Source organism: Mus caroli, unplaced genomic scaffold, assembly GCF_978045245.1.
Source record: "Mus caroli unplaced genomic scaffold, Mus_caroli_1 scaffold_9, whole genome shotgun sequence".
NCBI lineage: Eukaryota > Metazoa > Chordata > Mammalia > Rodentia > Muridae > Mus > Mus caroli.
Genome location: NW_028227264.1, coordinates 118,983,489 through 119,008,955, shown reverse-complemented (window position 1 = coordinate 119,008,955; position 25,467 = coordinate 118,983,489). Strand labels below are relative to the sequence as shown.

Sequence of the window (25,467 nt, the reverse complement as noted above, 5' to 3'; positions counted from 1 at the left end):
GGCTGATGGCATTCCCTTAACTGATTTTTGCACTCATATTTTCTGTGGATATATCTGGGGCATAGGTCACTTGATAGAGAGATAGATTTCCTAGCACACACTAAGCCCTGGGTTTGAATCACAGTGTTGTATGAACCAGGGTGTGTGGTGGTATGTGCTTGTGGAAGATGGAGGCAGGAGGATCAGAAATACCTGCATCAGGCTGCAGAGATGGCTCAGCAGTTAAGAGCACTGACTGCTCTTCCAAAGGTCGTGAGTTCAGTTCCCAGAAACCACACGGTGGCTCCCAACCATGTGCAATGGAATTCAGTTCCGTCTTCTGGTGTGTCTGAAGACAGCTATGGTGTACTCATATAAATAAAAAATAGGTCTTTAAAAAAAATAAGAAAAAAATAGAAGTTCGTCATCCTAGGCTACATAATGGCCAGCCTGGGCTACACAAGATTCTGTCCCAATATAACTATATAGATATGAAAATCAGAATTATCAGCTAATGAGGGACATCAATCTCACGAAACATTTAAAAATATTGTTGACATTCGGATAAGAACAATGATACATTCAGAGTTTTAGTCTTGGCAGTGTTTGAGTAGAATATTCAATGTTTATTACTTAGACTTTCAACAGACAGTGCAAGACCATATCATGTGGCCCATGGAAGTGCACCCCAGTCCACACAAGATTTTATAATGGACCGCGGGCGGGCCGCAACAATAATGTCTTTATTAATATATAAAAATATAGATCAACTACTTACTGTAAGGGCAAAGAGGGTATTAAGAACAAAGAGGGTAGAGAAATGACTCAGTCTTTAAAGCATTTATTTGCCTTCCAATTTGCCAGCATGATGACCTAAGTTTAGTCCTCTCTCCACATTAAACAGCCAAGCATGGTATCATGGTCTTGTAATCACAGTGCTCGAAAGAGAGCAACAGGAATTTTGGCCAGCCAGCATATAGAAGTTGGGGAATTCAGCCCCGAGGCACCTTATCTAAAACAAACAACAACAAAATGTGGGTGGTAACTAAGTACCAAGCAGTCCCCAAAGTTTCCACTGTGCCTCTGCATGAGTGTATGCACACCGGTACACATGCACACACACACACATTCACACACACACACATGTGCACTGTACACATGAACACAAACACATATGGACATACACACACATGCGTGCACTGTATTGTGTGTCAACTTGACCCAAGCTGGTACCATGAGAGAGAAAGGAGCCTCAATTGAGGAAATGCCTCCATAAGATCCAACTGTAAGGCATTTTCTGAACTGGTGATCAATAGGGGAGAGGCCAGTCAACTGTGGGTGTGGCCATTCCTGGACTGGAGAGCTCATGTCTCTAGCTGCATATGTAGCAGAAGATGGCCTAGTCGGCCATCATTGGAAAGAGAGGCCCCTTGGTCTTGCAAACTTTATATGCCCCAGTACAGGGGAATGCCAGGGCCAAGAAGTGGGAGTGGGTGGGTAGGGGAGCAGGACTGGGGGAGGGTATAGGTAACTTTCAAGATAGCATTTGAAATGTAAATAAAGAAAATATCTAGTAAAAAAAATAATAATAAAAGAAAGCAGGCTGAGCAAGCCATGATGAGCAAGCCAGTAAGCAGCACCCTCCATGGCCTCTGCATCAACTCCTGCCTCCAGGTTCCTGCCCTCCTTGAGTGCCTGCCCTGACTTCTTCTGATTTTGAACAGCAATATAGAAATATCAGCAAATAAAGCTTTTCTCCCCAACTTGTTGTTTGGTCATGGTGATTCATGGCAACGGCAATAGAAACCCTGCCTAACACACACACACACACCCAAACACACACACACACACCACCACACCACACACACACACCACCACCACACCACACACACACACCACCACACCACACACACACACCACCACACCACACACATACACAGAGACAGAGAGAGAGAGACAAAGAGAGACAGAGAGAGACAGAGAGAGAGACAGAGACTGAGAGAGGAACAGAGAGTCAGAGACAGAGACAAAGTCAGAGATGGGGGGACAGACATTTTGGGCAGAGAGTGATTATAGAATTCTGTATTCATGTTCAATAGGAACGATGGGAGATAATCTCCAGTGTCCTGAGACATGGATACCATCTCTTATGAGGAAAGTTTATAACAATTGTGAGTTACATTTGTTTTTGTTGTTTCACTTTATTACCAAAACGCTTCATTATTTCTTCCATGCCCAGGAGACAAAAAGAACTGCTTGGCCAGTGTTACATTTGTTCATCTTAATGTCAACTTTTTTTTTTTAATAGAATGAGAATTTTTGACTTAATATTTTCATTTAAAATTATAACTGTATGACCTTTAAGATCTTTTCCACTCTATAACCTCTACTTTTATTAAACCTTCCCTTAAAATGAATGGTTGGAAATGCCTTTATAATCATCGTTAGGCAGTACGTATTGTGATAGCAGCTTAAGATACAGGGATATTTACATAAGTGATGGTCATCTTCGAGGATAATAAGGACACTGGGAAACCTCCAAAGTCTTTTCCTAGGGTCCTCGAGCGGCTGCACGAGGGAACATTTTTTTTTTCTCTAAAAATTATATTCTTCAACCCAAAGCTTTTCTCCTGATGTTTTACCCCACTCTTGTCTTGGTAACACTCATGAGGGGAATCGGCGGCTGAAAGGCCTACAGAGCAACAAGAGTGGATACATTCTAGCAATCCGCTGGAAGGCCCTTGGCCCATGGAGAGATAGCCAGTCGTTTTCATGCACATTAATTCACTGCAGCGGAACTCCTGACTCCAAGGCTGGTGGTCCAGGCTCCCTGCTGAGCTGCCTGCCTCATCTTCTCCCTTTCGATCCTAGGACAACACACTCCCTCCTCCCTCTCTGGCTCCCGACTTGGCCTCTATTTTGTGCCTCCTGTCTGTCCCCTGCAGCCTGGCTTTCTCTCCCTAGATCTCCTGGGCTTGCAAGATGCTCTCCTCTCTGTGGACAGCGCTCCTCGCTCCTCTGTGTTTTCTTCTCTGCTTCTAGTTTTCCAGTTTTGATGTTCTTGCTCAGGGTTTGAGGCCGAGGATGGACGCTAAGGCTTAGCACATGGTAAACCGCCACAGCCAGGCCCCTGATACTATTTTTCTTTGTTTGTTTCTTTTGGGGGTTGCACGTGTGTTGAGATACCACGTGTGTTGAGATACAGTTTCTCTGTGTATTCCCTGGTACTCGCTATGTCAACCAGGCTGGCCTCAAACTAAAAAATCAGCTAGCCTCCACCTCCCAAGTGCTGGGATTAAAGGTGTGTTCCACCACCGCCCAGCCATTTATGTTTCTTAAGTTTCTACCAACTGTCCTTTTTTTTTTTTAATTAATTTTATTTTAAGAGTTTCTCAATTTAGATTAGCATGCAGAGTTTGCCTTTCCATGTCTGAGTTTATGTATCATTTCTTAGCATCTGAAGGTTGATATCTGTAGAACAGCATTAACATTCGCCACGAAGAAATGAATCAAATATGTTAAAATACATGCGTTTATTATGATATTTAAAGTCTCTGAGCCAGACATGGCGCTACATGCCCGGAATTCAAGCACTCAGAAGGACAAAACAGGAAGATTCCCATGACTTTAAAGTGACACTCTCTCTAAAAAAAAAAAAAAAAAAAAACAAAGCAAAAAGCCCACAACAAAACAGACACAAATAACAACAACAAGAACAATAATAATAATAAAACCCACACCACCATCAACAAACCTACCCATGCCCACTCGAACACTCTTAGAGACCTTGTTAGTCATTTAAGAATCTGGTAGCAAAGACAGACAGAACAAGCATTTTTTTTTCATGCTTTTCTCCATAGGAATATATCACAGAATCAACAAATAGCTCATAAGGGAAAGATTTATTTATCTATTTCCTGTGGTGTGTATATGTATACGTGAGTGAGTGAGTGTGTATGGTGTGTGTGTGTGTGTGTGTGTATATGTTTGTATGCTCCTGTGCTCTTAAATGACTTGTATTTAAAAATGCAGAAGGGTCAATAGAATTCAAGTATCACTAATGAAATTGACACAGGTCTGAGTAGCAGCTGTTAATAAACCACTGGGGGAGGATTAACGGGAAACTTCAGAAAGGGTAAATGGGGCAGACTAGCTAGACCTCACAGATGAAATTAAACACTACAGAGCGGTAAATGACTTTAAGTTCTATGTTTCCTCATAGTAAACAGAGGGAAAGGTGAAACACTATCGAACATTCTTATAAAAATTGAATGATCCGTGTCAAGGCCTCCTAATCCAACTATTAATTTTGCAGAACATACAAGAGATGAAGAACATTACCGAAATGTAATCAGAGAAACTCCGTTAAGGGGAAGTCCCATCCGGTGACCTGCCTGCCTCACTGGAGGAAAGAAGAGAAACAGGCAGGAGGTGGAGAGACCACTTGCCTTGCTGATTGTCAGTACCCATGTCTAGTGACTCACAATCACCTATAACTCTAGTTCCAGGGAACTTATACCTTCTTCTCTACCGGCACCAGAAACACATGTAAACATACACATAACAAATAAATCAAATTTGGGGGGTTTTGTTTCATTTTGTCTTGTTGTTTTCTGAGATAGGATTTCTCTGTGTAGCCCTGGCTGTTCTAGTTTCATTTTGTCTTGTTGTTTTCTGAGATAGGATTTCTCTGTGTAGCCCTGGCTGTTCTAGTTTCATTTTGTAACTAGGTTGGTTCTGGATTCATTTTGTAACAATATCAACCAATTGGTCTTGAAATTTTTCTTTTCTTTTTTCTTTGCTAAGAACTTTAAAAAATTAACCGGTTATTTTATTTATTTACATTTCAATAAATATAAATTTATTGAAATGTAAATTTATTGAAATGTATATAAATATATTCTCCCCTCTGCAACCCCCCATCCCATCACCTCCCCTTCGCCTCTAAGAGGATGCTCCCTCACTCACCTACCTACTCTCCACTAGCATCCCCCTATGCTGGGCATCAAGCCTCCACAGGACCAAGGGCCTCCCCTCCCCCTGATGCCAGATAAGGCAATCCTCGGCTACCTAAGCAGCTGGAACCATGGGTCCCTCCATGTGTACTCCTTGGTTGGTGGTTTAGTGTCTGGGAGTCTAGGGGGAGGGGGGAGTCTGGTTGGTTGATATTGTTTTTCTTCCTATGGGGTTGCAATCCCCTTCAGCTTCTTCATTCCTTCCCCTAACTCTTCCATTGGGGTCTCCTGGCTCAGCTCGATGGTTGGCTGTGAGTCTCTGCATCTGCATCATTTTATTTGATAAAAGAAGACAACTGAACCCTATCATTCTTGCAGGAGAGGCGGCGGTGGCAAGACCTAGAGGAACCTGAGCCTCCAAGCAGCAATACCCTTTCCTGGGCACTAAGAGGACCACAGGCTGCCTGAGCGAGCACTTACACACCCTTCTGGCTGGCCTAGGTTGCGCCTTAGGCGAGGGAAAGTATCTCAAAATAAAGTTTTTTAAGAAAAGAAAAGCTGCTGGGCGTGGTGGCGCATGCCTTTAATCCCAGCACTCGGGAGGCAGAGGCAGGCGGATTTCTGAGTTTGAGGCCAGCCTGGTCTACAGAGTGAGTTCCAGGACAGCCAGGGCTACACAGAGAAACCCTGTCTCGAAAAACCAAAAAAAAAAAAAAAAAAGAAAAGAAAAGAAAAAAAAAGAAAAGAAAAGCTGACACAGGTCTGAAGCATACTGATGTGTATTTTCACTCCTTATTTGAACAAAGCCACCATAAACGAATGTTATCTTAGGAAGCAATGGGAGAAATCTGAAGATGGAATATTTGGTAATGTTGAATTGTCAGCTTCAATACAATAACAATTGTATTGAAGTTATTTTTAAAGAAACTTGTGTCTTAAACACACGTTGTAAAATACTCATGAGCAAAAGAGACACAAACCCAGGCTTGATGTGAACGCTCACAGACCATGGGAAATTCCGACTGGATAAAGGAAGAGGCTGTGAATGATGCAATGACATCAGGGATGGCTACATGGAAGTTCAGTCTGTGTTTATGTATTGCTTTTTATTTTTATTGTGTGTGTGCATGTGTGTACACATGTCTTGGGTGCATGGACCCATGTGTGTATTCATGAACACCAGTTGAAGATGTCGGCAGGTGTCCTGGTTTCTTGGTCTTCATCTTTTTCTCTTGAGGCAACGGACCTCAACCTGATGTTTGCCATCTTACTTAGGCCACCAGGAAAATTCCAGGACCTGCCTGTCTCTCACCCCCCAGCACTGGACTGACAGGTTCTTGACCATATGCAACCTTTAGCTGGGTTCTGAGAAGGGATGAGACCTGAGATGGTGATTTGCCGTGTTATTCTCTATACTTTTGCGTATGTTAAACATTTTTTCACTATAAAATGTTTTTGAAGATGCAGTAACTAATGCGTTTCTTTGCAGATGGAATAGAAACTCTAACGACAAAAGAGAAGTTGTTTCTAAAACTGTATCCCATCCTACATCATCAGAATGTATCCTGTAAGACTGGGTGATGCAGCCAACTTATCTTCCCCGCTCCCCCATACTGCCCCAGAACAAGCCCTCAGACAATATGATACTGTCTGTTAGAACGCAGACATTGCATTTAAAAAAAAAATGTGAAGGAAAAGTGTTTACTAATAGTTTTAGGCCGTGTCTCTGCATACTCATCCCTCAGAGGATGGACGGTGATCCCAGATGAAGGCCCCACTGTGTAAATCTAGTTGAGAGGGGGATTTGAACTGAAAGCCAGCAGGAGCCCAGCAAGACCTGGAAAATGATCCGGGGAGCCACAGCCACGCCCCTGCTGGTGGCTCCTGGCTGGGCCTGGAGCAGGAAGAGGAGAAATCTGCTGCAGCCTGGACAAGCTTAGAGGCCTGGGAATAGAGTAGCGGATCTCTAAGGATGTTGGGAGATCTGATCAGGGTAAGGCCTGTACCAGTCCTAACCAAGAGTCGAGTCACAGGATGGGAACTGCATCTTGCAAACAGAAGCTAGTGCAAAGACTGTGAGTTTGACAGGAAGAGGAGAGGGGCATGGGAGCACACCGATACCCAGCAGTACGGGGCTCACAATTGGGAGAAGAAAGCCACAGTGGATTTAGTGGAGAGCCTGGGTCCCGCTGATTATGTGGCTTTTACGGAGTTCCATGCCTTATATAACCACATTGATCCAGACAGTGGACTTAGGGGTCCACACGCAGAGATGGAATTGGAACCCTAGTTTGAGTTCTCACTCTGTGTTTCCGCTGTGCACTGTGTCCTAGATCATGGAGCTGGAGTCAATGGGCATTCGGGACATATTTTATCAAATCTCTCAGCTTGGAGCTCCCAGCCCCACCTCAAACCTTAATCTCTCCTTAGGCAGCTGTAGGGGAAAGACAACAATATGTACAGGAGGAAAAGAGCAGAGGCAGTGGCAAGCCCGGACTACAGGGACAAGCTCATCTGGGTTTATTTTCATCTCCGTTTGCTAGCTCTGGACAGGTTTCTCATGCTTCTGGGGTGTTTGTTTTATCATTTGCAAAACAAAAATTAACTATCTATACTTATTGTTATGAAAATGGAATTGAAAAGGAATGTGGTAATGTAATTTGTAAAGGAACTAGAAGCACTTGCTCATATTTATGTGTATGTGTGATGTATGTGTATATGATGCATATGTATATGTGTATGTATATGTAGACACACACACACACAATTTCCTTCACATCTTTTTTTCATTCAATGACTGCATTCTAACAGACAGTGTTATGTTTTCTGAGTGCTTATTTTGTGGGTGTATGAGGGGGAAAGATATATATATATATATATATATATATATATATATATATGATACATTATCTATATATGATACATTATCTATATAAGATATATTACATATTTATATACATATAATTATTATATAATTTATATGGTCATTGGGGTCCTAGAATACATGGAAACCAGGCAGATGCAGGATAGCAAGATTTTAGATATTTTTTAATAGCATGCCAGAATAGAAAGTCGTGCCCTGAGCCTGCCTGAACTTGATTTAGAAAGAGCTGTTTTTATAAAACTTCATGAGTCAAAACATTACAGTGCCAGATCAGTCTTTTCCTCGGAGCCCCTCCCTATCACGGCTGAAATCACGCGCAAGGCTGTTCTGAGTTTCCTGTTCATAGTGTGATGTTCAACCGACAGTTGTTTCTCCACTCTGTGGTTTTCCATCTTCCAGCCGATTGGACATCATACTTCTGAGATGCTAGTGGCTTGAGTTAATTCCTTTGGGCTAGAGCAAGAACATGGTTCTAAAACAGTTATCTGGAGAATTGTGTCAGAAGCAGCTCATGGAGCTTTTCCTAAGAAATAGGAAATTATGGAGGATTAGAGTGTAATGTGTCAGGCAGGGGGTTTGTTCTGCTCAGCAATCTAGCCCATGAATGAGCAGCTCAGTTTGGGGTCTGGCTCAGACTAGGCAAGATTTAGTGTTGTGCAAATAGCTGTGGATTACGGGAGAATGGAACAGACAGCAAATTATCTTAATGTTCTAGTGCTGAGAGGAGAGACATTGTGACCCAGGCCGCTCCTATGAAAGAAGGATTTTAACTGGGAGCTTGCTTACAGTTTTAGAGGGTTAGTTCATGATTATCATTGTAAGAAGCAAACACTGAGATGAAGCAAGAACTAGGAGTGTTACATCCTAACCTGAAAGGAGAGAAAGAGGAGGAGAGGGGAAGGGAGAAGTGGGGTGGGGGTGGAGTGTGCAACTGAGCCTGGGCCTGGGCCTGGTATGAGCTTTTAAACCTCAAAGCCAACTCTTAGTGGCTCCTCCCCCACTAGGACCACACCTCCTAATCTTTCCCAAACAGTTCCACTCCCTGGTGACCAAACATTCAGATAGTCAAACCACCACATCAAGTATGCTTGCTTATCTACTGTAAAGGTTATTCTGCCTTTTAATATTATCTAATATTAATTATTTAATATAATTTCTAAATATAAAAACATAAAATGTGACCTCTCTTCATCCTGTCATTCCTTCCATAAACAGTATGTCTGAGACGGCCATCATCTTTTTTTTTTTTTTTCAGATCATGTTAAAGGAAATTAAACTTGAAAATAACATATTTAATTTGCCACTATACAAATAGCTTTCACTTGTTTCTAGGACTGATGATGATGTTTGCACCACGAGTGGCTACTTACTCATTTTTAATACTGTGGGTATACAACTATATTTGTGTGTGGATGAGTCCACGTACTGCAGTTCCCTCAGCAGCAGACGAGGGTGCCAGGTCCCTGGAGGCTGAGATGCAGGTGGTTCCCACCCACCTGATGTGAGGCCTTTGAGCTGGATTCTGGTCTTCTGAAGAGCAGCAAGGGCTGTCATTTCAACACTGTTAAGAATCTTAGTGTAAATTTCTGTGTTTTCCAATGGTCTTAGAGGATCCCTGTGAAAAGGTCATTAAACAACTCCAAAATGGTCGAGGCCCCCAGGTTAAGAACTACTGAACTGAGCTATCTCATATGTGTGCTTTAAAAAATATATACTTTATTTATATGAGTACACTGTCACTGGCACACTAGAAGAGGGCATAAGATCCCATCACAGATGGTTGTGAGCTACCATGTAGTTGCTGGGAATTGAACTCAGGACCTCTGGAAGAGCAGTCAGTGCTCTTAACCACTGAGCCATCTCTCCAGCCCTATTTGTGCTTATTTTAAAAGCATCACTTCACCAATGTTTATCAGGAGACACAGCCAGCATCAACTTTAGCTTTAAAGTTCTTATCTGGTTAATTTCAACTAATTAAAAAAAATAACATTAATAATGATATAGGATTTAGGCAATTAATTAAAATAAATATTCAGCTCAGGAACCCCTTATATACCTCTTCCAAGACAATGTTCAATCAACAGTCAAGGCTGTTAATGTTGTTCATTTCAAACTAAGTTACTGAAGATATTTCTACTATTTTCAGAAATCAATTTACAAATACTTTGTGTTACCAAAACACTATTACAGCTCCTTCTCTGACACTAATCTTTTTAAAGTCACTCTCTGGCACAGAAAACTTTTCCCAGGGCCCATCTAAACTATTTTAGATTTAATAAACACCTTTTATTTTGATTAGACAGAGTTTGTTCTACTGTTATTTAAATAGTGATTTAAAAACCTATGCATCATATTTCCCCACTATTTAGATGACCCTAAAACATTCATGTGAATAAAGAAAAGTATCTGTTATCTGGACAAAACACCTAATAAAATACCATCGAGAATATTAGCAGTTTCCCACCTCTTACCTAGTGCTTGATGCCTGTCAACAAAATCAAAAGCCAGGCTGAAAGCATCGTGCTAGTTTTGCTGAGTTCTGGGCAATATCCCAAGATTGAAATGAATTGTTCTTAGAGCTGTGGGGAGTGGATATCTGAAATCGCTCTTTTAAAAGCCGTAGGAGGCTTAGGGACTCTGAAACAGTAAAATGTCAACTTGCAGAAAATTAAAGGCTTTAAGTCCTGAGCGTGACCTTGGAACAAGGTTGATTTCTAAGCAACTGCAGTGGGAGAAAACTACAGGCACAGAGGGCCAGGCAAAGAAGTCTGCCTGAGCCTACAGCCCAAGAACTCCCCCCACATAGCAGGATGCTGAAATAAGAAAGACTGGAGAAATAGTCTTAGTTCTACCACCGCTGCTTCTTGGTCACTTAAATTCCCTGAAAGCCATTGAGCCAATGTAATGGTTGGTTTAGCATGCAGGCTCCAGAGGCAGATTGTCTGGGATCAGAGCGGTGGCTTCCATCACTTGCCAAGGAATAAACTTGAGCGTTGCAACCCTAGAAGGGTGCCATTTGTAAAAGGAGCTTAGGGTAGACTTGCTTGTGAAGGATCAGTGGCCTGCACGGTAGAGTCAAGGTTCAACCATCATGCACCTTCCCATGAGCTGTTGGAGAACGCCTAAGATATGGCCCTACAAGCTCCAGAGAGAATTGGATTGTTTAGTTTTCAACTACCCGTACAACAGATGTCTGGATGACTCACAAGTCCCGCTGGGAAGGAGGACTCTTCTTACATCCTGGTACGTAACTGAGTGCAATGGTTAGTTTTGATTGTTATCATGATGGTATTAAAGGGAGCGAAGTGAAACACACTTCTGGGTGTGTCTGGAAGACTTTTCCAGAGATGATTAGCAAGCAACTGAGGCACAGTACTGTTGTGGGTTTGGTTTAATGCATATATTATGTTAATTGGGTACTCAAAATTGCGCAAGAATCTGCATGTAAGACGCTGAGGGTTCCCGCCCCCATTTGGTTGTGATTGGTAAATAAAGTTGCCAGTGACCAATGGCTGGACAGAGAGACAGAGGCAGAGGCAGGACTTTGGGATTCACAGGGAAGGGACCGAGAAAAGAAGGAGGAGTTAGAATTGCCATGCTAGGAAAAGGATACCGACCAGGCCTGAGGGGTGCAGAAGAGAGAGCACAGTAATCATGTAAGAGACAGAAAGAGTGGTCCCAGCCCCCCTCCCGGCCCACTAAGTCTAAGGATACAAAGATGAAATATAAACTTCAGTAATAATTCAGAAATATCGGATGGAAGAGTGTATTAGCCGTGTGGAGCTTTGGAAGTGCCCAACCACTGAGCTGATTGAGGCATATTAAATATAAGGCTGTGTGTGTGGAACTCCCGCTGCCTCCGCTGGGGCGATTTGAGCAGCATTAATCGCCTTCTGCAGCACGGTACCGTAGGGGAAAACCTGGCCCAAATCTAATAGGCTGAGGTCCCAGATGAAACAAATGTAGAAGGAAGAAGCCAGCCAGAGCATGGGCACCCAGTTGCTTTCTGAACAGGTGTGTGACTGTTACTGCTGCCGTTGTCACTCGGGGGCTCAGCTTCTTTAGCCTTCTACCATTGACTCCATCAGGAAATCCAGAGAGAGCATCTCCAGTCTAGGACTCGAGGGGCTTCACTTCTTTGATTCTGAAGCTTCTAGTTCCATGAATCCATCCACTGGTTTCTTTGTCTCTCTCTGGCCTACCATCAGCTATTACGAGGGTCTACTCTGCTTCTAGTCAGGTAAGCCAATCTACTAAGCCAGTCTCTGGTTGTAAAGCCAACCTGGTAAGTCACCCAGACACACACACACACAAGCTCTCTCTCTCTCTCTCTCTCTCTCTCTCTCTCTCTCTCTCTCTCTCTCTCTCTCTCTCTCTCTCTCTCTCTCCCTCCCTCTCTGTCTCTCTGTCCTCACCTCCTTGGTTCGACTCCTCTGGAAAATCCTGACTAGAACATTGTAACCTGTTCTCAGAATTTATTTGTTCTTTCTCGCACGTGTATGTCCGGTCTGCTGGTATTCTGGACTAATGATAATTTTGTCTTTTAATGAAGCACAGGTCCATTTCTTGCCCTTGGAAGTGAGAGGTGCAAATAAAGCAGGAGTGGGGGGGGGTGTCTGTGACCTCTTTTCTTTCTTATCGTGGTAGAGCCTTTATCCTGCCTGAGTTTTTTCTGGCCAGTAGATTCAACACTCCCTGAGTAATTATACCAGCTCATGGATGCCCTGCTGGTACCACAGTAACCCAGTCAGAAGAGGCAAAGACCAGCCTTTCCATTGGTATAGAATGCAGAAGCGGACCATTCACTGAGATGGCTTAGGCAAATGAAATGGATTCTGTTGCTTGTGAAAGAATCTTGGGAGAAGAGAAAAATGAAAAAACAAACAAAATTATGTCCTACACATTGATTCTTGCTGTGGGAGTGTGGGACAGAATGGCAAAAGGGGCTATCATTAGAAAAGATGCTCTTGAGCCCTTTTATGAAAAATATTATCTGAATCCCAGGACTTTTGGTACTCGATAAAAATCCTATCAGGAGGCGGACTCTCCTATGGGCTGGTGGCATCACCATCACGGAGTCAGACAAAATGACCTTCAGAAATGAGCTCTCTGGAGGAAACGACACACAGAGTTCTATACAGTTAGGAAAACGCATGCTTTGAACATTGCCTCTGAAGCCAAGGTCCAGTTTTAGAGGGGAAGAAAGCAGCAATGAATACTGTTCAGTGCTGGGGATTCAGAAAACCTGCAAAAAGGAAAAAAGTCCTTCCCTCCAGCAATGAATAATATTATCACTGGCACCAGTAAGCATTTACCAAGTGGCTATTCAACCAACCATCAATTTACACTGTCTGCATCTCAGCCAGAACCCTCTCTGAAGTCTTTGGGAAAATCTCAACCAAGGGACATTTTGGACAACCTAATCCTCAAAAGAAAGCTGGAAACTGTCTCCCTGGCTTTTCTTGGCACAGAGCACATCTGCTAGCAACAGAGGGACAGTTTATGTTTAGACAACATGGAACAGAATTAAATATCATGGGCAAACACTGATAATCATGGGGCAAGGGGCAGTTGGGGACAGTGCTCTGAGTCAGCACAAAATGTCTAGCACCGGATGTCCGGGAAATAAAATGAAATGTAAACAGTGACGTAATCAGTTACACAGCTATTTCTGGTAGAGTCATTTCTGGGTTGTGCAGTTCTGTGTAAATCTGACCTTGAAATCGGAGGCCTTTACCGTTGCCAGTCAGCCTGCGCGCATATGTGTTTGGGTTCGTCTCTAAGCGTGTGCACCTACCTCTTCATGGCCTGTGTGCTGGGGAACGTGATTCTGCTCCCATCCATGTGCAGTCCTATGTGCTGGCATGTACCTGGGTGCCTACAAGCATCTCTTTGGCCAGTGGCCTGTATGCTGGTGAAGAAAACATGTCTGACCTGTCCACAATTCCCAGAATCATTCACTGTGACCTCCAGGGACTTTCTTTCCTGGATATCACAACATCCCTCAAGCAAAAGTAGCAGAGACTCTAAGCCACACCTTTTCTCTTCATCCTTTGAAGAAAGCCAAGGATGAGGAAATGCCCAGCTGTGTGTTGCGGAAGGTTCTGTATTGTAGCTCTTCATCCTCTCCAATCCACCCTCCCCCGCCCCAATCGCATTACAGTTGAAGCTGGGGAGATAGAGAAAACCTGCGGATAAGAATACATTTGTGCCTGTTTGCCAAGCAGTGTGGAAAGTGTATTTCGTCGTGAATGGCAATAATTATAACAAGCACTACGGTCCTTGATGCTTCCATTCCAGGAAGAGGTAAGCATTGCCTTGTGGATAAGTGAGTTGTCAGCATTACGAAATTGGGAGGTCTCTCCTCCGCAATTACATCCAGCCTTCTCTGAAATCCTCCAAACAAAGTGCTCGGCAGGAAAGCAAGGTTGGAGAGCAATTTGGCAGGACATCATAGTGATTACTGGTTTATAATCTTTGAAGGAGGAATGACTAATTGTTGGTCAGATCCGTTCTCCTCCTCTTTGGAGTTTATACAGCATCGGTGAGATGGTAAACCCCTGAGTCTTTGGGCATTAGGCGTGATCATGAGATCAAACCTTTCAAGTAGGGTGTGCATGCAAGAGATGACCACCTCTCCCCACTCAGTTCCCAACATGAAATGGATGCCCTGGGCCTGCTCTGTCACTGTCTCGGTGTCTCTGTTGCTGCCTCCTCTGATTCTCTCTGTGTCTCTCTGTCTCTGTCTCTTTCTCTTTCTCATTGCCCTCCCAACACACACACATACACACACATACACGAGTGAGTTCAGGTAAGATGGAAAGGGCTCCTTTTAGGGAAGATCTTGATAACCAAATGGGTGAAAGGCGATCACCTGATTGGTTGAGAAAATTTGGAAATCAACCTCACCTGCAACCTTTGAGCCTGCCCTGCTTACCTGGGGCTGTAATGACAGGGAGATGCACTCCGGTGCCTTGGATAATTATCTTAATTTTGCATTTTTGGATTAATAGAAGATATATACATATATAGTTTACTATGTGCTACATCATCCCATATACTATGATATTTAAAATTACATTCATTTATTCTAGTTGCACATCAAATTTGCAACATGCAGTGCTGCAAAATGTAAGCTTATTATCTTTTGGGGTTTTTTTTTTTTTTTGGTTTTTGTTTTTTTGGCAGGGCCAGCTCAGATGGAATCTCCACTCGGAACTCTCCACACTGGCACTGAGGGGGCTAGCTGGGGCTGCTACCTCATCTGAGGTTAAGGTAATCTAAACTCACATGGTTAAAACACACTAGTTTCTGCACTGCTGAAGAATAGGGTGAGGTCGTTACTCTCTTGTGAACTGTGGGTCAGTGACTATGTTCAGTTTTCAGTGGCTCTCTTAAGTTTTAGCTTATGTGGCTCTGGAGGTACTTCATACTATGCCTGTCACTTCTTGATACATTTCTGGTTTTCCTTCCTGTAAACATCTAGAAGCAGTGTTCTGCTTTCAAAGGGCTCATCTTGTTACAGAAGGCCTGACATGGATAATATCCCTTTGGGGTACTAGTTAGCACAACTGTAGGAAAGATGTACCATCATATTTACAAGATCACACACTTCAAGAAGGGGATTATTCAAGACTTATAAAAAGGAAGTGTGATTTTGAGAGGCATTGAAGAAGTACGCCTAGGTTAGGCTGTATAGCTGGAGATAACACCTATACAACTCCTGGAGTGCAGAGAAGGCAAGTAGAACCTTCATCCCTACAGACTAGTGTTCCTGGTACTGGAAGATGCTACTCATGCTATCCAAGGACTAACCCAGCTCCAAGTTCTTCTATCTACAATGATGACTTGCCTGGAAGATGTGCTAGTGCAGTAATGGTGCCAAGCTCGTGGGAGTAGCCAACCGATATCTGATTGGATTTAAGGCCCAGTCCATGAGATGGAGCCCATCCCAGACACTACTCAGGTGACCAAGAACCTGAGATCAGATAGGCTAAGGTCTTAGGGTAAAGCCATATGTTTCTATTCTGCTAAAGGAACATAGCTGTAGCCATAAAATGACTTTTAACAACATTGTGCAGTACTCATAGATCTGTGCCTTGCCCAGTCTTCATCACAGTCGCTTCCTTCTGCAGAAGATGAAGACAAATAGAGATACCCAGCCCGACACTGTGCAGAGAGTGAGAGATCTTGGGACATTCAACCCTAATGGGATGACTCTAGCAAATCCATCTCAACAGGTCCCGGGGAACTCGGTGGAAGAGGAGGCAGAAAGACTGTAAGAACCAAAGGGAGGGAGGACACCAAGGAAGGAAGGCCTCTTAAACACAGCAGGATGGATGCACTATGAACTACAGAGTTTGTGGCAGCATGCATAGAGCCTGCACAGGTCAACGGATGGGACCCCAGAGCTGAGTGGAGATGGACACAAACTCCCAAACCTAACCCAGAAGCTGTCTCCAATAAATAAAAATTAGTGAAATGGTGGCACTTGAATCTTGGAAGTAACCCACTGAGGTCCAACTTGATTTAAGGCCTACTCAATAGGCAAAGAACTCATGCCTACTGTTATAAATCTAGCCAACTACTTGTAGCTGCTGAGGTCATGAGCTCTAGAGGAGAACCTATTACTGACACTTTCCCAAATCAGCATAGTCTCTAGCTACATTCTAAATACACAGGTGGGTGTAGCTCCCAACCCTCATTAAAGAACCCTATCTCTGTAGCAAAAGGAAACTCTTAAAGAAATTCACAACTGGTCAAATGCAGAGGAAAAAAATATCTATGGAATTCTCAAGATACATAAATAAATTTTCATTTTAAAATATCCATATGTGATAAATAGCATAGTTATACATTACTAATAATTATTACTAAACATGTTATTAATTTGGAAATACATTAACATGCATTCCACCAATGAAACCTTATGGAAAAACCTATGAAAGATAACATCCTATGCCCTACTTAACAGATTACAGAGGTAAGATTTAGAAAGGTCCAGTTACTTAACCAATGATATACAATCTGGAAGTTGTGGAGTGTGTGTTATACCCATATCTATCTGCGGATGGTATGAACTTTGGCTTGAGATATGCAGATTACACTTGCTCTTGGTGTCTTATACTTTAATGTCACTTGACAAGGTTCCGACTAAATGACTCTTGTCATTTAGTACATACAGAGCTTCTTATTGTAGACGCATGTGGCCTGCCAGCCACTCCACTTTTCCTCAGCTTGAACTGTGAAATTTTCACTTTTGTCAGTAGCTTGTGATGCTTAGAATTGTAAGCAACAGATTCGTGGCCAAGAATGTAAGTTTCCTTACTAAAATTAGACAGAAATGGCAATTTCAATCCCTTCCTCTTTCTTCCAGATATGACTCTGATGTAGTAGTTGTATTGTAATGACTGGGTCTGCCTCCCTAGACATCTTCATCACCATCACCATCATCATCAGTATCACCATCATCACACCAAGAGAGTTGTATCCATTTTGTAGAATATTAACCTACAAGTGCCAAAGAGCTTGGGTTTCAATGATTATATCACGACAGAATCATTGCCATCTCTAAACCAATTCAGAGGTGATGGTTGATGGTGATGTTATAGCCAGACTTTGGCTACTTTATGGGTTCTTTTTTCTTTCACCCTGTGAGAGAAAGAAAGTATGGGGGGAGAGAGAGAAAGAGAGAGAGAGAGAGAGAGAGAGAGAGAGAGAGAGAGAGATCTCAATAAATTCAGGGGGACGAAAGGGGCATTAGACTACTTCCTCCTAATTAGGGGCAAGTTCCTTAGGGAGTTTGATGTCAGATTTCTTCTTCTTCTTCTTCTTCTTCTTCTTCTTCTTCTTCTTCTTCTTCTTCTTCTTCTTCTTCTTCTTCTTCTCTTCTTCCTCCTCCCCTCCTCCTCCTCCCCCTCCTCCTCCCCCTCCTCCTCCTCCTTCTCCTTCCTTCTTTCCTTCCTTCCTTCCTGACTCCTCCTCCCCTCCTTCTCCTCCTTCTCCTCCTCCTTCCAGTTTTTCTTCTTGTTCTTGCTCTACTTCTTGTTTGTCTTCTTCTTCATCGTCATGGTGGTCATCTTCTTCATCTCTTCCTCCTCCTCTTCCTCTTCCTTCTCTTCCTTCTCCTCCTCCTTCTTATTTCTTCTTTGCTCACAACTACTTAACAGACTGCAGTCAACAGCAACCAGCCAACAACCCACCAACAGCTCCCCAACTCTCAGGGCCCTAGCATCATTATACCCTCTGAAGAGTCCCGAGAATTCCAAGCATCACACACATGAAGAAACTATCTGCAGTTAGAAAAATCACAGCCCAGATTGAGCATGAGGCAGATCATAGTCAGCTGCTATGGACAATCTGAAGCAGCCCCATATCCCACACCTGGGATTAAAACAAAAAACATATTCTTATAATATGACTGTGTATTTTAAAGAAATCAAAATTCTCACTAGAGTAAGGTCCCAGAAGCTCATTCATGTTACATGGTTTTTAACTGACATCCTAGCTGTGTCAACTCAACTACTACATCTAAGTCATATCTGGAAGAAAGAGGAAGGGATTGAAATTGCCATTTCTGTCTAATTTTAGTAAAGAAACTTACATTCTTGGCCACGAATCTGTTGCTTACAATTCTAAGCATCACAAGCTACTGACAAAAGTGAAAATTTCACAGTTCAAGCTGAGGAAAAGTGGAGTGGCTGGTAGGCCACATGCGTCTACAATAAGAAGCTTTGTATCTGCTGGGTCCATTCTATCTTTAGTGTCCCAGCATGGTGGTTTGTATATAGTAGGCTCTTATCTACCGTTGAATGAATGTGTGTTAAATAATGCACATAGGGTTGGCAAGATGACTCAATGGGTAACGTGCTTGCCAATCAAGCCTGAAGACCTGATGTCAATCCTCTGGCCCCATGTTGCAAGGAGAAAACTGTTAGTCCCAAAGGTGGGAGGAGAAAGACCACCAGCCCTGATAACCATGGCCAAGTTGATTAAAGCAAGCTTTTTTTTCCCCCCTCAGCATTTGAGGCAGCATTTGAGAGGTCAGCATTGGAGGTGAGGCAGACAAGGCTTTTAGAGTGCAGGGGTTGGGGGGGGTTGCAAATGGGGGATTTGGCAGGCAAAATAGGGTTACAGGAGCCGAATGTAAGCATAACAAGTTGGTCCCTCCTGAAGAAAAAAAAAAACAAAGACATGGTTGCAAGGTGGGCAAACCAAGGTAGTCATGGGTGGTCATACAACCTTCTGAAACAAGGGTAAGCTTGTGATAGGCAGATAGCTATAAACAGCTTCATTCCTGCAACAGGCAGGATAGAACTATATGTAGTTAAAGTTATAGGGGGGCATAGCCCAATCCTTGAGAAACAGAGGTTTAATCATAAACAGGTATAAACCTAGTGTGTCTTTGCTATAGGATTTTAAAAAAAGGTTTATTCATTATTATATGTAAGTACACTATGCACTGTAGCTGTCTTCAGATGCATCAGAAGTGGGCATCAGGTCTCATTATGGATGGTTGTAAGCCACCATGTGGTTGCTGGGATTTGAACTCAGGACCGTTGGAAGAGCAGTTGGTGCTCTTAACCACTGAGCCATTTCTCCAGCCCCGCTATAGGACTTTTTATTTTTAAGCCTAAAGTGGAAGGCAGGCTTGTTTTTCAGAACCAACTCCTAATAACTGTCCTCTAACTTTCATGCCCACTTCTCAGTCTTAAACACACACACACACACCACAAGCAACCAGAATGTTTAAATGTGCATACCCAAAACCCTTAGCGTTTTGCTTAGCATATACTAGTCTGTCAACTAATAGTGACTACTGGTACCTACATTTCTTAGCAATCCCAAATTTGTGGCAGATGGGTGCTACCTGCTGCTACTTTGGTTGATTCAAGGATAAGCAGCGGCAGCTGGTGGCTCTGCGGGCCTCATTAGGCAGAAAAGGGCCTGAATAGGGTTTGATGTAGGCTGAGGAAGTAGCAAATGATGAATCTCCTTCAACCTCAGCTGGCGCTTTGCAGGGGAAGGGTGGCCAGGGGGGCCAACTGTAGCAATCACTTAACTGCCACCAGATCCTTGCAGCTCAGCAGGAAGGATGGATGCTTAAAGCTTTCTTCCTTTTGGTGAAGAGAAAAAGATTATTTTCCTGTGATGGGAAGACGGGTTGGTGCTCACTCGCCAAGGGGAAAGGACCTGGAAACCTTGCTTCTGCCCTTACCCCACTTCGCCCTGCCACAGCTTTTCAGCAAGTTTGATCTTGGTGCACTTACTCTTCTTTCCCTCCCACTTCTCGGGCCCCTTCTCAGACCTCTCCCCATCCCCTTTCTTCTCCTCTGTCTCCCTGCCCCTGTTGATCTTCTTTTCCCACACTGTTAAAGGAACATTTTTTGAACTCTAGAACCGTAGAAAGACCTAGCACCGGAGAACGCGATGAATGGAGCAAGAACTCCCTGAACTGCTCACAAGCCGCCTGTTCTCCTTCCTGGGCACCCGGCTCTCACTCGCCACCCGCCACCCGCCACCCGCCACCCGCCACCCGCCACCCGCCACCCGCCACCCGCCACCCGCCACCCGCCACCCGCCACCCGCCACCCGCCACCCGCCACCCGCCACCCGCCACCCGCCACCCGCCACCCGCCACCCGCCACCCGCCACCCGCCACCCGCCACCCGCCACCCGCCACCCGCCACCCGCCACCCGCCACCCGCCACCCGCCACCCGCCACGGTGGGTGAGTTCCCTTACATTCCAGGGCTGCTTAACTATTAGGAACTATTAGAGGAATCACTTACCTTAACAAAGATCAATGGCGATCTTTAAGCTTCCTCAAATGTCACGATTATTTCCAGGTTTTCAGACAAGGCTCAGACCCCTGCAACAGAGAGCCAATGACTCGGGTATTTTCAGGATGACACTATTTCTACATGATGTTTTCCAATAGACGTAATAATGGGTCAAGCACAGTTAAGAGAGATTTGAGCTTCGTATTTTTATGAACATTCCAAATGAAGCAAATTGGAGACATGATTTAGTTAAGGCTTATAGTGTAGTACATACCAGAGCATATAGGTGCTGGGGTAGAATATATTTTGTGCATGTATGAGTCACCGTCTGAGGTTCTGTCACTAGTGAGACTCCATGGTGGGTACCAACAGGCTTGCTTAGTGAGTGGAAGAGTCAACGTATCCGAAGAGTTGTAAAGTGCACCCAACCTAAGTTCAGGTAGGGAGAGCTGGGCCCAGGATTCCAACCGGTTGTGTCTGATTCCTGGAACTACAGAGCATCCTGCTTAGTTTTTGTTTTGGAGAACACAATCTCCAGCCTTTTATGTTTGAGGTCAGATGTTATAAATTACAATGACTCATCGTGAACAAAATAAAACAAACTAGGTGTCCTGGCTAGTTTTATGTCAACTTGACACAAGCTAAAGTCACTTGAGAGGGAAGAAATGCAATTTTAAAAATGCCTCCGTAAGGTTAGGAAAGCAGGCCTTGTAAAGCTAGCAAGAGATAGGGAAGGACCACGCCCATTGTGGGCGGTGCCATCCCTGGGCTGGTGGTCCTGGGTTCTCTAATAGAGCAGGCTAAGCAAGCTGGTAAGCATCACCTCTCCACTGCCTCTGCAGCAGCTCCTGCCTCTAAGGTTCCTGTCCTGTTTTGAATTCCTGCCCTGACTGCCTTCGATGATGATGAAGAAGAAGAACTGTGATACGGAAAAGTAGGCTAAGTAGACCTTTCCTTCCCAAGTTGCTTTTGGTCACGGAGTTTCATCGCAACAATAAAAACTCTAGCTATGACATTGGAATTTTAATAAAGGGATTAAAAACTATGACCCACATCACTGACCCGGAGCGTCTTTGGCTCACTGTTGTTTGCTCCTATCAAATCTATCACATGTACTTCTGAGGTGAGCAGGTGTCTGTCTGTAAGCTTCAAGTGCTGTTAGCAAGACCAGAGGCTAGCATTTTACGTAACATCCTGTGGGGAGCTGGTGTGCCGGTAGTCCCAAGATGGCGCCTGGGACTGCAGCCAAGTCTTATGACTTGCACCTGACTTCCTCATACACCCGAAAATAAGCCAAGTCCTTCGTGAGAGCTGTGTAGGCGCACCATGATGCAAGATCAGGCCATTTGACGAAGGCCAATGAACTGAGATTACGTGGACTGGGCTGATGGGGTGTGGTTGAGGGGTTATATAAGGGATTGCAATTGGGGGCTAGAGAGAGATTCCTGCTTGCATGTTGAAAGGTTCCTGAATAAACTGCTTTGAGAGGAACGCTGTGTTGTCGCTCTTTTTTGCTGGTCGGAGACAGAAGCGACAACATCCTGAATGTATTTAAACGAATGAGTTTTGCCCTTTGAGGGCATCTGCAGGTAAAAGTTGGAACGCTTCAGGCCTTGTCTCTGTCAGTCCTGAAGACAATTTAAGAAGAGTAAGAGATGCACCTGAGAGTTTGACATTAGAGAGTTTATCAAACATGCATTTGTTTAAAGCAATTCTTTTTATGTTGTCTTGTTTTTTTGAGACAAAGTTTCACTGTCTAGCCCTGGCTGTCCTGGTACTCACTCTGTAGACCAGGCTGGCCTCGAACTCTTAGAGATCCACCTGCCTCTGCCTCCAAGTGCTTGGTTTAAAGGCATGACCCACCACCGTTCAGCTAAAATAACTCTTGTGATCCAAAAATATTGCATATTCCTCATCAAAATGTTTAATTGAAAACTTCTTGACATACAGGTTAAGTCACATTAAAGAGAAGACATAAGAATGTGTTTAAATCACTTTGCTATAATAGGATTTTGTAGATAAGAGCCTAATTTAAAATAAATGGGCCACTGGCTAGGTTTAGACATTTTCATCATACGAATTTCTCCTCTGAATGTATTTGTAGTAATGGGTTTTTGGGTGACTGTCAAAACAGTCAGTTGTTTTAGACATTGTACCTCTCTTTGTGTAGGTCTGATAACTGATGAGCACCGTATAGAAGTTTTAATAATGACAAAGACAGAGAGTTTAGCACAGATGTGAGGCTTTCTTATGTATCAACCCCTCAAATAATTTCTGTTCAGGGGATTCAAATGCAGAAAGTTTCAGTATTCATTCAACAACTGTGTGTGAAACACTTAGGTAGGTGAAACATGGCTCTCATGTTTAAGACCCAAATCTGGATAGAGTAGGCAAAAATGGACAACTGTTGAGGTTTGGTCTTTTTCTATCTATTGTAATGCTAAGTGCAGGTCCCCAAGACCTGGTTGCCCCAGAGGCAAGAGAGTCCACAGCAAAATGCTAACTGACCCGACCCCATTCTGATTGGTAAATAAAGATGCCAACAGCCAATACCTGGGGTTCAGGTTTCACTGCCTTGGGGTCAGAAGGGATCATGAGGAAAAAAAGAAGATGCAGTAGGGGGAAGAAGAAAAAGCCTGTATGGGTTAGAAGTCAAGAGAACATGGCCCAGAGGGCTGGATAACTGGAATTAAGGGCATCCCAGATGAAACTTAGCAAGTAATAACTCGGGGTTATCAATAGGAAAGTAGATTCTAACAGCAAAGAGGGTAGGCAGCTGCCCAGATTTTGTTCTGTTTGTATTGTAAATATAAAGAGTGTGTGTGTTTTTTTTATCTGAGAACTAAATGGTCTAAGGCAGGGTAGAACCCCCAGGTTGGGATGAAATATTTCTACAACAGACCACAAATAACAAACATACTAAATAGTTAGATGTGTTTGAATAAAAGGAACAGTAAGTGAGTACTACCTGACAACCTGAGTATTCCATGAGAGAAAGGCAAACGAGAGTCAGGTCAAAATCAGGCAATGTTAACAGGTGACGCTACCATTTAAATCCCAGGATCACAACAAACCTGGCCATGAAGGTAACAACAAAGTCTCAGACCTTTGCAACAAGGTTCTGATTTGATAACAGAGTAGCAACAAGCAGAATAAACTGTGCATTCACTGTGCTCACTGGTGGGACTCCCGGGGGTATAGAGCCCAGCCAGGCTGAGAAGAGCTCTGGAAAACAAGCCTCTGCTAGACTTCCTTCTGGCCTCCCACTTACTGCTGTATTTCAAAGCAAGAAGTATACAGGGAAAGGAGACCAGGCATCGCAGCGGTTCTTTGTTTTGTTTTGCTGTTGCTAGGAATGAAGGCACTTAGCATGAAGTGGTATGGCAATGGCAGCTTGGACGCTGGGGTAACAAATTCTCAGAAACCGTGTTAGATGGTTTTAGCCCCTGCAAAAAGCTTGACGGGAGGGGAAGGATTTATTTTGGCGAGAGGTCTCACAGGAACTCTAGTTGTTTGGTTCCACGTACTTCATTATCATGGTGAAGAAGACGAGTGTCAGAAGCTGTTTCACAACATGGTGGACCTGAAGCACAGAGAATAGACAGGAAGGGGCAAGGATACGGAGCTGTAGGGGATGTTCCTGGAGGCTTGCTTCTTCCAGGTAGGTCCGATCTCCAAGTTTCTAGCACCCTCAAAAATAGCACTGCCAGCTAGCAACCTAGGTTTCAAAACGTGAACCCACTGAGGGAGCATTTCGTATTTAAGTCACAACAGGGTCAGTGCCCTAAAGCCAGCTTGAGAAAAAAAAAAAAAAAAAAAAAAGGTGGAGGTTCACAATTGGCCTTAAAAATTCCTCCGGAAGGAGCTGCGGATCTTCAAGTCTTGTCTCTGAAGATTCATTCCGACAACTTTGCATTTGAAACAGATCTGGTGTTCTTCAGATGAGCAGTAGATAAAATAGTTGATTTCATTGAAGGGGAGACTTTAAGTAAGACAGAGAAACTGAGATACACTTAGGCTATGACAGATTCCTGTCTCTGGCCTAACATCTGGTGGCTCGGTCATAGAGAGCAGCAGCAGCAAGCACTATCTTGGTATCTATTTCTTCGCCAAGCAAATACTGTTGAATTTTTAAATCGTTTCTTACAATTAATTGGTGAAAAGCTGGCTCTAGAGCCAGAAGCATCAAATCACCTGATTCTTGGGTGCTATCAGTGTGTCTCCAGCTTGCTGTGTCTGCCTCTATCAGAATGTACTCTCATTTTGAGTAGCTTGTGTTGTAATGCCAGGCAAAGCTTCTGAAGTTTAGGGTGCTGGGCAAGTGTCCTCTCTCACTGTTGAAGATGGCTTTATTTCCTAAACTGTTCCAAGAAGAAGCCTCCTGGATGCTCTTCTTTAGGTTTATTTCAGTAAAAGATAAGTTACTAAAGAAAAGGCTTGTGCAAGATACCACACCTCATCTCCACACTTACCTCAAGCTCTCAAATTAAGAGGAAAAAAAACTGCTGGAGACAGCCAATGAGTTTAGGGAGAGTTCACGCTATCATGAAGCATGCCGACCCCTGGCTCAGTTATTAGCCAGGATTTTTCTGATTATGTATGCATAGTCTTTTCCTTGGGGATAAGAAATAAGAAGATTATGTTTTCTTTGTCTAAGCAACATATTACAAGCTTACCCAAGATTAGCCACATTATAACAATGAAGAGTCTGCATTCAAGATTCCAGCTATTTGACTTTAAATATTACACAAATTGAAGTAGACTCCTTCAAATGCTTCAAACTAAAAAAAAAAAAAAAATCAAGTAAATCTCAATCAAACGCAACTCTTAAGTGTGTGTTCATCTCTCCTTGCTTTCTTTTGGAAGAA

The 25,467-nt window shown here is 43.5% G+C and overlaps 2 long non-coding RNA genes across 3 annotated transcripts; one reads left to right on the top strand and one right to left on the bottom strand.

The window, feature by feature from the left end:
- Nucleotides 1–7,994: 7,994 nt before the first annotated feature.
- LOC110303831 (uncharacterized) lies at nt 7,995–21,725 on the bottom strand. 2 transcript variants are annotated; one of them, XR_002378962.2, is made up of 6 exons: nt 21,662–21,725; nt 20,874–21,089; nt 20,609–20,688; nt 19,648–19,934; nt 9,189–9,379; nt 7,995–8,341 (listed from the first exon to the last, which is right to left on the bottom strand). It is a non-coding gene; the product is annotated as an uncharacterized LOC110303831 (long non-coding RNA). The 2 variants fall into 2 exon arrangements; XR_002378963.2 differs by lacking the exon at nt 21,662–21,725 and having other exon boundaries at nt 7,995–8,271; nt 20,874–21,449.
- On the top strand, nt 13,978–21,698 carry LOC147002778 (uncharacterized). Its single transcript, XR_015048469.1, has 3 exons — nt 13,978–14,124; nt 15,007–15,093; nt 21,442–21,698. It is a non-coding gene; the product is annotated as an uncharacterized LOC147002778 (long non-coding RNA).
- Nucleotides 21,726–25,467: the final 3,742 nt, after the last annotated feature.